We start from the raw sequence: 11,463 nt of genomic DNA on the forward strand, positions 1-11,463 counted from the left end.
ATGCATTCTATGTAGGTAAAACTGATAGAAAATTAAAATAGGATTATAGAGCACATATATCAAATTAGGATGAAGTCTGAGTTAATTGTTTTAGTTTTATGATCATGCAAATTAATATGCCTAGTCAGAGAGAAGGGGATATAAGAAATCGGACAGAGGAGCTAGAGATTGGATCATTAGACTGCAAGCACATAATACCCCTGGATTGAATGATAAAATGTTAAAACCAAAATTAAAAAGTAGGAGGTTCAAATATTAATGCAGTTGTTAGGTAAAGTTTTGATTACCTTGTTTTTATGCTGTGTTTTAAGCTTTTTAGGTTTTAGTTGATATATATGTATATTTATATATGTTCTGATACAAGAATAGTGTATTTTCTTAGAAGCATACTTACATATGCAATTTTTTATAAATGAAGAAGCACTTTAAGTATTATTTTTAAGTACTATTTGTATCTTTAAGAATCAATTGTCTTAATAGTTTGATTGATTTAATGATGATTAGATTCATGTGCATTCTCTCTATATAAAGTGGAATACTGAATGTAGTCTATATGGTTTGACAAAGCTACAGCAAAGCCACCTATTCTCTTGTTTGTTTAATAAAACTGTTTGACACAGTTTTGTTTCATTTTATTTACTCATCCACCTGAAGATTTGAAGACTGGTCTGAATAGACAAAGGAATTTTTTACAAGGGTTTTGGTTCCTTCTGTAAGCCTTGTATGTAGAACTTTTTATGAACTTTTTATGGCAGAATTGCTTTAGCAAGGCTTTGAGTTTTCTGTTAGCCTTGTATATTGGATTCTTATTAACAAGACTGTATTTATTTTGAGTTTTTATCTTATGACATTTTCTGATCTGTGCAAGTACTTTTATCTGCTGGTGGTGCTTGTTATTATCCTACCATCATAGAACAAATTCATAGTATTTTAAACACATTTTTAGTTTAAATTATGATTTGGGTGCCATTGTGTTTGTGAAATATTTATGACAGGAATTTTACTTAACTTTGTGTATCATTCCTTGTCTGAAGTAGAGATTTATTATTATATGATGTGGCTAAGTGGATTTATAACATTTTAAAGGAACATTTCATTTGAATTGAGATTTTGTAAACGAACATTTTTTTATTAAATTATCCCTTATGACACAGGCAATCATACATTGATACGACTGAAGAACTACATTAACATATTTTAAGTTCCAAACATTATACATCACTTATAATCTATCTAGTCATTGTCAGTCCAACATTACATAACTGATTCAAACCCTGTCTTCTTTTAAATCTCGCTCCTCCTCCAAAACACTATTATGTATGTATTGTTCCTATAATTCCCCATTTTTTCTATGTAATTTGCTCCTATTCTTTTCTAAAGATCCCAATTTCCAGATGTTTTCTCTCTGTTACTATATTTACTCCTTCTAGTACAGTTGGTTTAGACTTTTATTTCCATTTTCCCAGTAATTGCTTTTTTGGCAGCCACCATAATTAGACTCAACAAGGCCTTACTATGTCTAGCAATTCTGATTTTGTATCATAACTCAAAAAAGATAATTTCCTTAGTTATACCAATTTACTCACCCAGTATTTCTGGTAGAGTAGTCTGCAGGGAATTTTTTGTCTGGCATCTCATTACACCCATTAAAAAACATGATCCAAATTACCTCTTTCTTACCCATCATACCATCAACATTTGCTATCTACCTGAAGAAAATTTCTTTGGAGTCTACTTAGGGTGTAGAAATAGCTATGTAAACACTTCCAATCAGCGATCCTAAATCTTCTAGACTTTGTTGCATATATGGGATTCATACATATAGCCCCCATTGTTTCTTTTTGAATTGCTTATCCAATCTCTCTTCCCAATCCTTTCTAACCTACTCTGATAGATTCTTATAGTCATCATGTAATATTTAATATGCTTTATGAATTATTCATTTTTAACAGCAACTTCTGTTCTAGATTCTACTAAAAAATGTTGCTAATGCTAGTCTTTTGCTTAGGATCTCCCTTTTTCTTTCTCTTTGCCTATATTCTGATATCAGTCCTTGTTAGGGAAGGCAATCTCTAGCCTACAGTCCAAAATTCTTGGCCTCTTTCCATTCTATTACCTTTGCCTCTCTAATCATTTGCTCCCAGTACCTTGGTTCCTTTACCAGTTTTATCCAGTAAATTCCAACCTCCTCTTGCCTATTGTCTGTATCCCTAATTGTAGTCATCCCTGTCAGTAAAATCTCATTTCTCTATTCCCATGTTGGTTTAGCCTTTAGAATACCTTCTGTTACTTTATGAATCAATATTATGTATGGTTATTTATTGCTATTCTCCTTAAGGATTTGTATCCAAAATACCAGTATTTCCTTGTTTCATGAGCTTCCCCACTGTTTTATTATCATCATCAGCTCTTTCAACTTTGAATTATAGTTTTCTGCATGTACTATGTATGGCAGCCTCGAAGGTGTAGCTTTGAAATTCCCCTTCAACTCAGGTAATCCCAAACTACTGTGTTCTAATGGAAGGATCAGTTTATCCCACTTGACTCTTGCTGTCTTTCCCTCCCAGATAAAATCCTTCAAATCTTTATCGATTGCTATCCACCACTTCTCCTCTGGTTGATAAAAATATGCCAGCCCTTTGTATAAAACTAACGGGAATAAAACATTTGACTACTTGTATCTTGCTATCTATATCCATAGAAAAGAGCTTCCAATTTCTCAGGTTTTGTGTTGTCTTTTGTTTAGTCTCTTCCCACTTATCCTTAGCTGTATAACAGAATCCTTTTGAATCTATACTCCTAAGTTCTTCATTTTATCATGTCCCACAAATATGGGTATTGCTGAACCAATTTGTGTGTGGGTAGATAGATTATAACTTTTGCCTTTGTTTTATCTTTATTAATTTTGTACCCCTAAATGACCTGAAACTGTCTCAACATGTCCCATGACACTAACATGTCCTTTTCTGGTATTATCAGGAATAAAATAATATCATCTACAAGTAAAGCCAGCTTTTCTTGACTACCATGTCAATTATATCCTTGAATTTCTTAGTCCCTTATTTTCTTTGCCAATGTTTCTAAATATCAGGCAAATAAAGTGGAAAGAGAGCAGCCCTGCCTCATCCCTCTGTTCAAACAAAAATTATCAGAGAAGAACTCAGCTACTTTAATATTCGTCTCTAATTCCCTCATATATCCTCCTAATCAACCTTATACTTTTATTAGGTAATTGCCCTACTCATATAATACTAGCTTATTCTGTCAAATGCTTTCTTTGCATCAAGACCCATGAAAACAGTGGTATTTTATTACATTATCCTTCTCTGTGGATCATCATTTTATTAATTTTGTTAAATGTTTACTTCCCCTCCACAAAACCACATTGATCCATACCTGTCAATTTCAGCATCACCTTTGCCATTCTTTTAACCATTAGAGACATAAAAACATTATAATCATCATTTGGAATATAAATGGGCTTATATGAAGCTGAATCTGATGGGTCTTTACCATCTTTAGGTATTACAGCCACCACCATTTTTTCCTTTTAAAATACTATTAAACAAAACCTTCCAGATCTTTATCAGTTTCTTCCCTCCTAGATTCCAGTCTTCCACAGGAATACCATCTATTCCTGGGGACTTTCTTGTACATTGGTTATACATCATCATTTTTAACTCATCTCCTCCTATCCTAACCATTAGTAATTGAGCCTCATCTCCCTTTAATCTTAGCATATTTAATTCTGCTATAAACATTTCCATTTGTACCTTTATTGATTTCCATATTTTTTTGCTTCATACAGGCTTTCATAAAATTTCTGGAATATTTCTAGTACCTCTACAAGATCTCTGGTTATCTTCCTTGTTATAGGTTCTCTAAGCTTGGTGACAACCCTTTCTACTTTGTGTTGCCCGAGCCATTGTGCTAAAAGTTTTTGTGCTCTGGAGTCATTATTAAAAACCAGTTTCTTAACAGCAGTCTTTCTAAACTTGCTCATATTATTGAGGCAATACCTGATTTTCTGTTTAGCATTCTGCAATTGTTCCTCATCATGTTCTGTGAAATTCGCCCTATTCCACAATACATTAACCTTTGTGAGTCTCTTTAAATAATTCTTGATACTTCTTAACCATATCTCTCTTGATTTTATTTCCACCCTATTTTTAAACTCCACATTAATTTTATCCCACTTCCTAGCTATATTTTCAAATGAACTGTCTATCTTCCCAATAACTTCCAACTAACTTTGACTACCCATTCCTTAAATTCCTCTCCTTTTAACAGATAATTGGAAGGCACCAATACCTCATTTTTTATTTCATTACCCTACAGTTTTAGTAATTATTGGTGCATGATCTATAATAGTTATTGAACGTGTATCAAAACATTGAATTAAATGCACACATTCCTGTGAAGTATAATTTCTGTTTAGCCTAGCCCAGTTTTTCTACCCTGAGGAATAATATGTAAATCCACTCTTAACTCCTACCACTGAAATCATGCTAATATGTTAATAAATTTATTTAAAAATCTATCCTCTTTTGTTATATTTTCCCTTCTGCCCCCGATACATCCTCACCACAGCAAATCAAATTCCTGTCCCCATCTATAAGCAACATTCCCTGCTGAAAATCAATTATTTCTTCCAGAATTTTCTTAAATTCCATTATAGCAATTTTTGGTGAAATGCAAATATATGCCAGTGTAATCCTCTTCCCTTGTCAGTAGCCCCTTAGTACTACAAATCTACTATTATTATCTTTTTTTTCCTCTTCTATCACTATTGGAGCTCCTCTTGCAATTAATATAAGTACTCCCCTTTTCCTTTGTCCCAGATATTCCACTGAATGACCATCCTAAAATCCTTTTTTACCAAATTCACATGTTCAGCTCTTTCCAAATGTGTCTCCTGTGCATAGCTATTTGCATACTGCATTTTAATATAGCTCATTACTCTTTCTTTTCTGCATATATCTGTAAGACCATTTACATTTAAAGATAATATGCAAAGTGAAATTATGTCAACGAGATATTATTCCTACCTGTTATGTATAACAGCTTTTTTTTAAATGTTTGGTTTCAGCTTTTGTGTTTCATGCTAATGTTTGGCAAGTTGATCTTTTATACAGGTGTTTTTTGTCATACCCATTTCAACCTATGCCACACCTTACAAAACTTTTTTAGTAACAAAAAACAAAAAAACATACCCCAAGACACTCCTAAAACCATGTAACTTAATACTAACACAGAAAACTATGTACATCTTCAAATATTGAATTTTAACCCTCCTAATAGGAACAATTGTCCCAGACTGACAGACTCATTCATAATCTTGGATTAATCTATAAGGAAGGTTATCTACACTAAGATGCATGGTACAGCCTGCAAGTCTACTTCACTAAATGCTGTCTGTTTTTATCTTATCTTTATTCCTCTCACAGATTAGAAAAACACTTGAATGCTTTCAGAAAGCATTATCTCCTGGCCATTGAAAGAAAGAAGTATTCTGTTTTTATTGACTCATATCAGATTGTCTGCATAGGTACATGAAAACCAGATACACAGTTGCATTTACTTTAAGCACTCATTTATTTGCTAGGAGAAAATGTTTTACTTGTTACCAGATCAGGCCAAGGGCCTTAATGCTGTCATTCCCACATGAAATTGTTAGAAAAAGTATATCAATTTTTCTGGTATCATAATCTTTTGTCCAGACTTTTCCTCTTTTTTTTATATTGTGAGGCCTACATTTCTTAAAACTGAACAAGGAGAAAGAAAAAACAAGGAAAAACCAAGGGCATCTGTTTACTTTAGTATCCCAATTATACTTGAAAATAAGTGAGAAAGCTCTACTTTATAGCATGTAGGTTATTTCATGCATTATAAGAATACTACTGTTAAAAACAAAATTTTCTTTTACTTACAGTTAACTCTTTACTTCCACGGTGGTGCAGCGGTAGTGTTGTTGCCTCACAGCAAGAGGTTCTCCCATTCGACTCTCAGCTGGAGTGCAGGCAGTGCCTTCTGTGTGGAGTCTGCATGTCCTGCCCACAGTTGGGTGGGCATTTGAAAGACATGCGTAAATGGGCGTGCCTTTGTTGAAGGTTGAACATTGAGCTGGCACCTCAGTGTTCATCAAAATCTACTGCCAATCATAAGCGGACCGGAGTTCCGCTGTGGCGACCCCTAACCAGGAAAAGCCGAAAGACAACAACAACTTACAGTTAACTCTTTCCTTTCTCTTCCCCTCTCCAAAATGTTCTTCCAAACATTAATAACATAAAGTATGGCACATGCTTTGGAGTCCCCTACAAGTTTAACAAAGCCAAAGAAGTTCAAGTTCAGGTTTCCTTGTTCTGTCATGTGTCACAAATATAATTAATGCTTTGTAATCCCACATTTATTTGTTAGTTTTCTTCCTGTTGATCTCAGTCTCCCAAATCCTGTCTCTTATTCATTTCCAACGTACTCCCAGTACTTCTAGTCGACTTTTGTGCTTTTTTTTCCTCTCAATGTTTCCTGATTACTGGAATAAATGTATTCCTCTTCTGTTTGGTGTACAGTGAGTAGTCATTTTCCACAAATACTCTACTGACTCCCACTTTAAGTACTTTGTCCTTCTGCCACTGTTTTGTCAGAATCAACTCTTTCTGCTGTTAAGTTTGTATCTTTATTATTAAAGGTTTAGGTTGCTTTCTCATGGGCAGGTTTGGAGCATACGCACCATGTGCCCTTTCAGTTGACAACTCCTGCTGTAGAATACCAGTTTCATTATTTATATGGGCTTTCAAAAAATTAATACAGTTTGTTCCTTCTGGTTTCTCCGGTACAACAGAAAATCTCAGGATCTCCCTATGTGCTCTGTCCACTAATTCTATTATTTTTTTAAACATTTTTCTTCTTAATAGTCTCATAGCCAGTCAGACTTTAATTAATTTCAGCCTCTGTTTTTTTGCAGTTTTATCACTTTATCTGAATATCTGTTTAAAGCTTCTTCCATTTTTTACAGACTTTTGTTATTTGAGTTGATATACACCTTCAGTGTTTTATTTATTTTAATCAGCTCTTAGTACATTTGGCTTTTTTTTCCATTAAATTACTGGAAGTCATGTGTTGCACCACAGCTGGAGCTTATACTGATTTTTACTGAACAGCTGCACAATTCATCCCAGTCAGTGTTTTCTCCTCATCTTTTGTGATTGATTTTCTTTCAGGTTCTATGAATTTCTTTTATGCTGGCATCCAGGCAACAAACTTACTAGTATGTCACTGAAATTTACCCCATAAGACAAGTTCACTGTCTCTCTTTTCTGAGTTTCTGTTTTCACATTGGGACAGCTGAAATTAAGCTATTTACTGTGTGCTGCCATCTTGGAAATCCCTCATTTAAATTGAAATTTTGGTGGCATTTTGTTTATGGAACATTTCTGACAGGAATGTTGCTTAATATCACACATAATTCCTGGTCTAATGCTATTAGGGGCTATTTCTATTTATGTTAAGCTGAAAATAGCCTTTATTTATTTATATTGGGTTCCTATCAGCATTTCAAATGTTGAAAATGCCGAATTTAATTTCATCGAACTGAAATGTTCGAAATCCCAGAAGAGCGAACTGACGAAACATTGATTTATTTCCCAGAGAAAGAAATCGGTGGGCCGTCATCTGAGTTTGCTATTACCTCCATTGTGATGTTGTCTCAGAGTTGGTATATTTAAGTAGGTGGGTGTAGGGGGCACAGCCCCCCATGTTGGGGGGTGTGAGGGGCGAAGCCCCCCACTTCTGGCAGTGTTTAAAGTATTAAAAAAATGTTTGCATGGAACACAGATTTCTTTCCCTGGGAAAGAAATCGATGTTCTGTCAGTTCGCTCTTTTGAGATTTTGAACATTTCAGTTCGATGAAATTGCATTCAGCATTTTCAGCATTCGATATGCTGATATAGCTCTTGGAGGTCTGTGTGATGTGTTTTTTGAGCTTTGTGCTGAGTTATTGAAATTGTTGTTTTTTTCCCCACAATACAGTATTAAATATACTTAGCTTTTGTGTTTTGGTTGAACAACCTTTTTTATTGTGTATGTGGTGTTTAGTGTGGAACAGTAGGTGTTCACAAAGCTTGTGTTTCAATCTGCTGCTTCTGTTGGACTCTAGAAAGCTGAAAGGGTTCTGTCTGTGAGGGTAAAGTGCTGTGGGAGGAGTTCTGAGCTTTGACAGATTGCCAGAGGGAAGAGTGCTACTACCCATATGCAACTAAGGCAATGTGTTCAATGAACATCTGCTGTTACAGGTAAGTTGAACTTATACAGCTGTACTTTCTGTAAGGAAATAAAAATTTGCTTTATGTGATTCCAGTTTCATGGTGGAACCTGATATTGCTTACACTTTTGTTTTCCTTGTTTATAGTAAACATGTAGCTCCTCTGGTATATTGGTTCTCTTTTATGAAAAATCCTAAGGAGTTTAATAGAATCAATCTCTTACTCAGGATCTGAGTAGAAAGTACCCTGCTCTGTACCTCAGTTCTGAATCTCACACCCCAAACCAAATAGTTTAATTTCAGGAGGGCTACACCTATCATCTTGGTGTTAAGGAGCATTCCTTATTAATTTGTACAATCTGTCTTAAAAAACTTCAAAACTTGCTCTGTGGTATTAGGTATAGTAGCCCTGCATGAGATGAGATGAGATGAGATCTTACTATTTTGGGAAAAATGCAGCTTTTTATACCCTGACATAGAGCTGATGTTATGTAATTCAGTTTTACAATGACACACTTGTGTAAAACTAACCATCAAAAGGAAAAATGGAGACTTGCAGTCACTCTTTTGAGTCATAATAACAACATACAGTTAAAATAGCTATTTAACTTCTTCCTTTATTTTGGGAGGTGGGTCAGAACATTTGCACTTCAAGTAAACATTTTGTTTCAATTTTAGAAACACCAACAAGCGTGGCAGGATGGCTGTCCTGATTCTTCATGCTGCTAAAAGCTGATTCATGTCTCTCAAAGCAATTATATCTTAAACAATAAAATAATAAAAATGATGGGTGATTTCAGTTAAATATTTAAGAAAAACAAACCACTAGCATTACTGTCTATATCTGCCAAAATATTCTTTAATATTCACTTGCTCCTTTCCTCTTAGTGAAATTACATACTTTGCTTATGCTGACAGGCAGTAACACTGAGTCCATGAACACTGTTATTTGTTATGTGCTACAATCTGACTGTGTGATTGGCAGACACATGTAAAAGCAGAAAGCGAAACTGGAAAAATAACAGTTAAATTTTTATCTTTCTAAGTCCCAGGAAACAAACACACTCTAGAATTTTTACTCAGCAGCCTCAAATTAAACAGATTTCAAGTATTCATTGTCAGCCGAGTAATAAAAATAAATGACTTCAGCAACATTGTTATTTCACACCTTTAATTATAAGATCTCTATAACACATGTGCACTGAATGCCATCTAATTGCCAGTAGAAAGGTTGTATGTTCCAAGTTGTGATTACTTTTTAACACTAAAATTATTATTGATGTAAGCAATCCCATGACACTTATTATATTGAATTGTGGAATATCTCCTGTGTCAAGGCCAAATTTCTCCTAAAATATGAACACCATCTCATTCTTAAAAAAAACAGGCTATACCTAGTGGGGCTAACTCAGTGAACTAAAGTAAGTAAATAAATGACATAATGAAGTTTACATACTTGTGTTTACTGAACTCATACTTGCCATTTTAAACACTCTTTCTAACTTATAATGTCTAAACATGCTTATCTAAATTTTTAGTCAGTGTGAACCACATATCAGTGAAGGCTTTATTCTGAGCCGGAGCATAATATAGTCAGTGAGGGGGACTTCTGTTTTCTACTTACTATTTTAATGTATTTCTTATACTCTGTAATAAATGTCAAGATAGTTCCTCTGATATTTGCCAGTGAAGAACAAGTCCAACAGCCATAAAATTGAGTAATGAGGCATAATTTTATTTTCATTTTAAGATGATTTTTTTCTTTCTTAGCAGATGGTGTAGCTAGATGGAAGTATTACAGATGGTCCCATTAGAAAATAAATGTGGCATCAGACTAAACATGGAGTTTAGAATATGCTGAGGAAAACCAAGGTTTGGTTGAAAACATAAGTAAGGTAGTACTAACTCACAAGCAGAAGGGGAAAATAGTTTATTTTTTAAATCGATGTGGATGTGCTGATTGTTGCTTGACATCAGAAAAGTGAGGATTCGGACTCTGAATATTTTAATTATGCATTTTCATACTGGGAAAAAGAACAGACTGCAAATGCACTATAAATCTTTGACTATGTTCTCCTATACAAAAAGAAGAGCTCCAGCAGGTAAGAGGAGCTCCAGCAGGTAAATGCGTGTTTGGTAAAGCTGGACTGGATTGACGGTATTATATACTAACAACTTTGATAATCAACTCACTGATCAAGATACATGATTTACTAATCTTCCGTGTAAGACCAGATTAGTCTTACACGGAAGCGCCAGTCTAAGAGTATGACAGCAGCGCACCATGCATATTAATGAGGGTGCGCTGCCTCTACTCTAAAGCTTACACGGAGTGTGGACGAGTGTAGGGGGCATGTTGGACTGCCAAGCAGTCCAAAAATCCATGCCCCTGCAATGAAGAAATGCCGCAATGTCAAGTTACATGAGCGAGTCTGCTCACATGTACACAATGTAACACTACACTCCCCCATATGTTAAACAACTGACAAAATTAAAAATAGAAAGATTTTTTAAAATTTTTTTTAATTTCATCCAATATAGCTTCCCGTATTTGCGCATGTTTTGCATGGGTTTGCCCACTGCTTAGCTACAGTTAGCAGCTTAGACACCAGAAGAAGATAATAAAAAAAATATGCAAACTAAGCAAAATAATGATAGCGTAGTGGTTAGAACCTTTGCACAAAGAGGAGGCATTCCCGGTTCGAATCCCACTACTGCATATTCCATTTTCTGTTGGAAATCTGTATACAAAAATATTTCCTGACATTTTTTATGTATACGTTTTATAAAAAACATTGAAAAGTTAAATTTAGTAGTGAACGAATTATATATATATATGAAGGTGAAATGGTTATGCATTCTGAGGCATGACTACCCTATTTTAAGCAATATAAAATACTGCTAAGCACATTTTACCAGTATTGAGCATATTTAAATCCAATTGCTCATAGCTGCACACTGCATTAACCAGCGCAATGTCTTTGCACATAGCTGTGCACTGCGCTAACCAGCACAATCACAACATATTTGCGTGGAGCTGCGCACAGCACTAACTAGCGCAATGTTGGGCAACATCGAGCAACGTTGGGCAAAGTTGGGCAAAGTCGGTTAAACATGGCCACACCTCCTTTACTGTACCTTAACCAGTCAGGTCTGCCCAGTAGGAAAATTAAAAGCAGTGACAGGGCTTGAACTCAAAGACA

Source organism: Protopterus annectens, chromosome 3.part0 (genome assembly GCF_019279795.1).
Source record: "Protopterus annectens isolate FY-2018-M chromosome 3.part0, PAN1.0, whole genome shotgun sequence".
Classification (NCBI taxonomy): Eukaryota; Metazoa; Chordata; order Ceratodontiformes; family Protopteridae; genus Protopterus; species Protopterus annectens.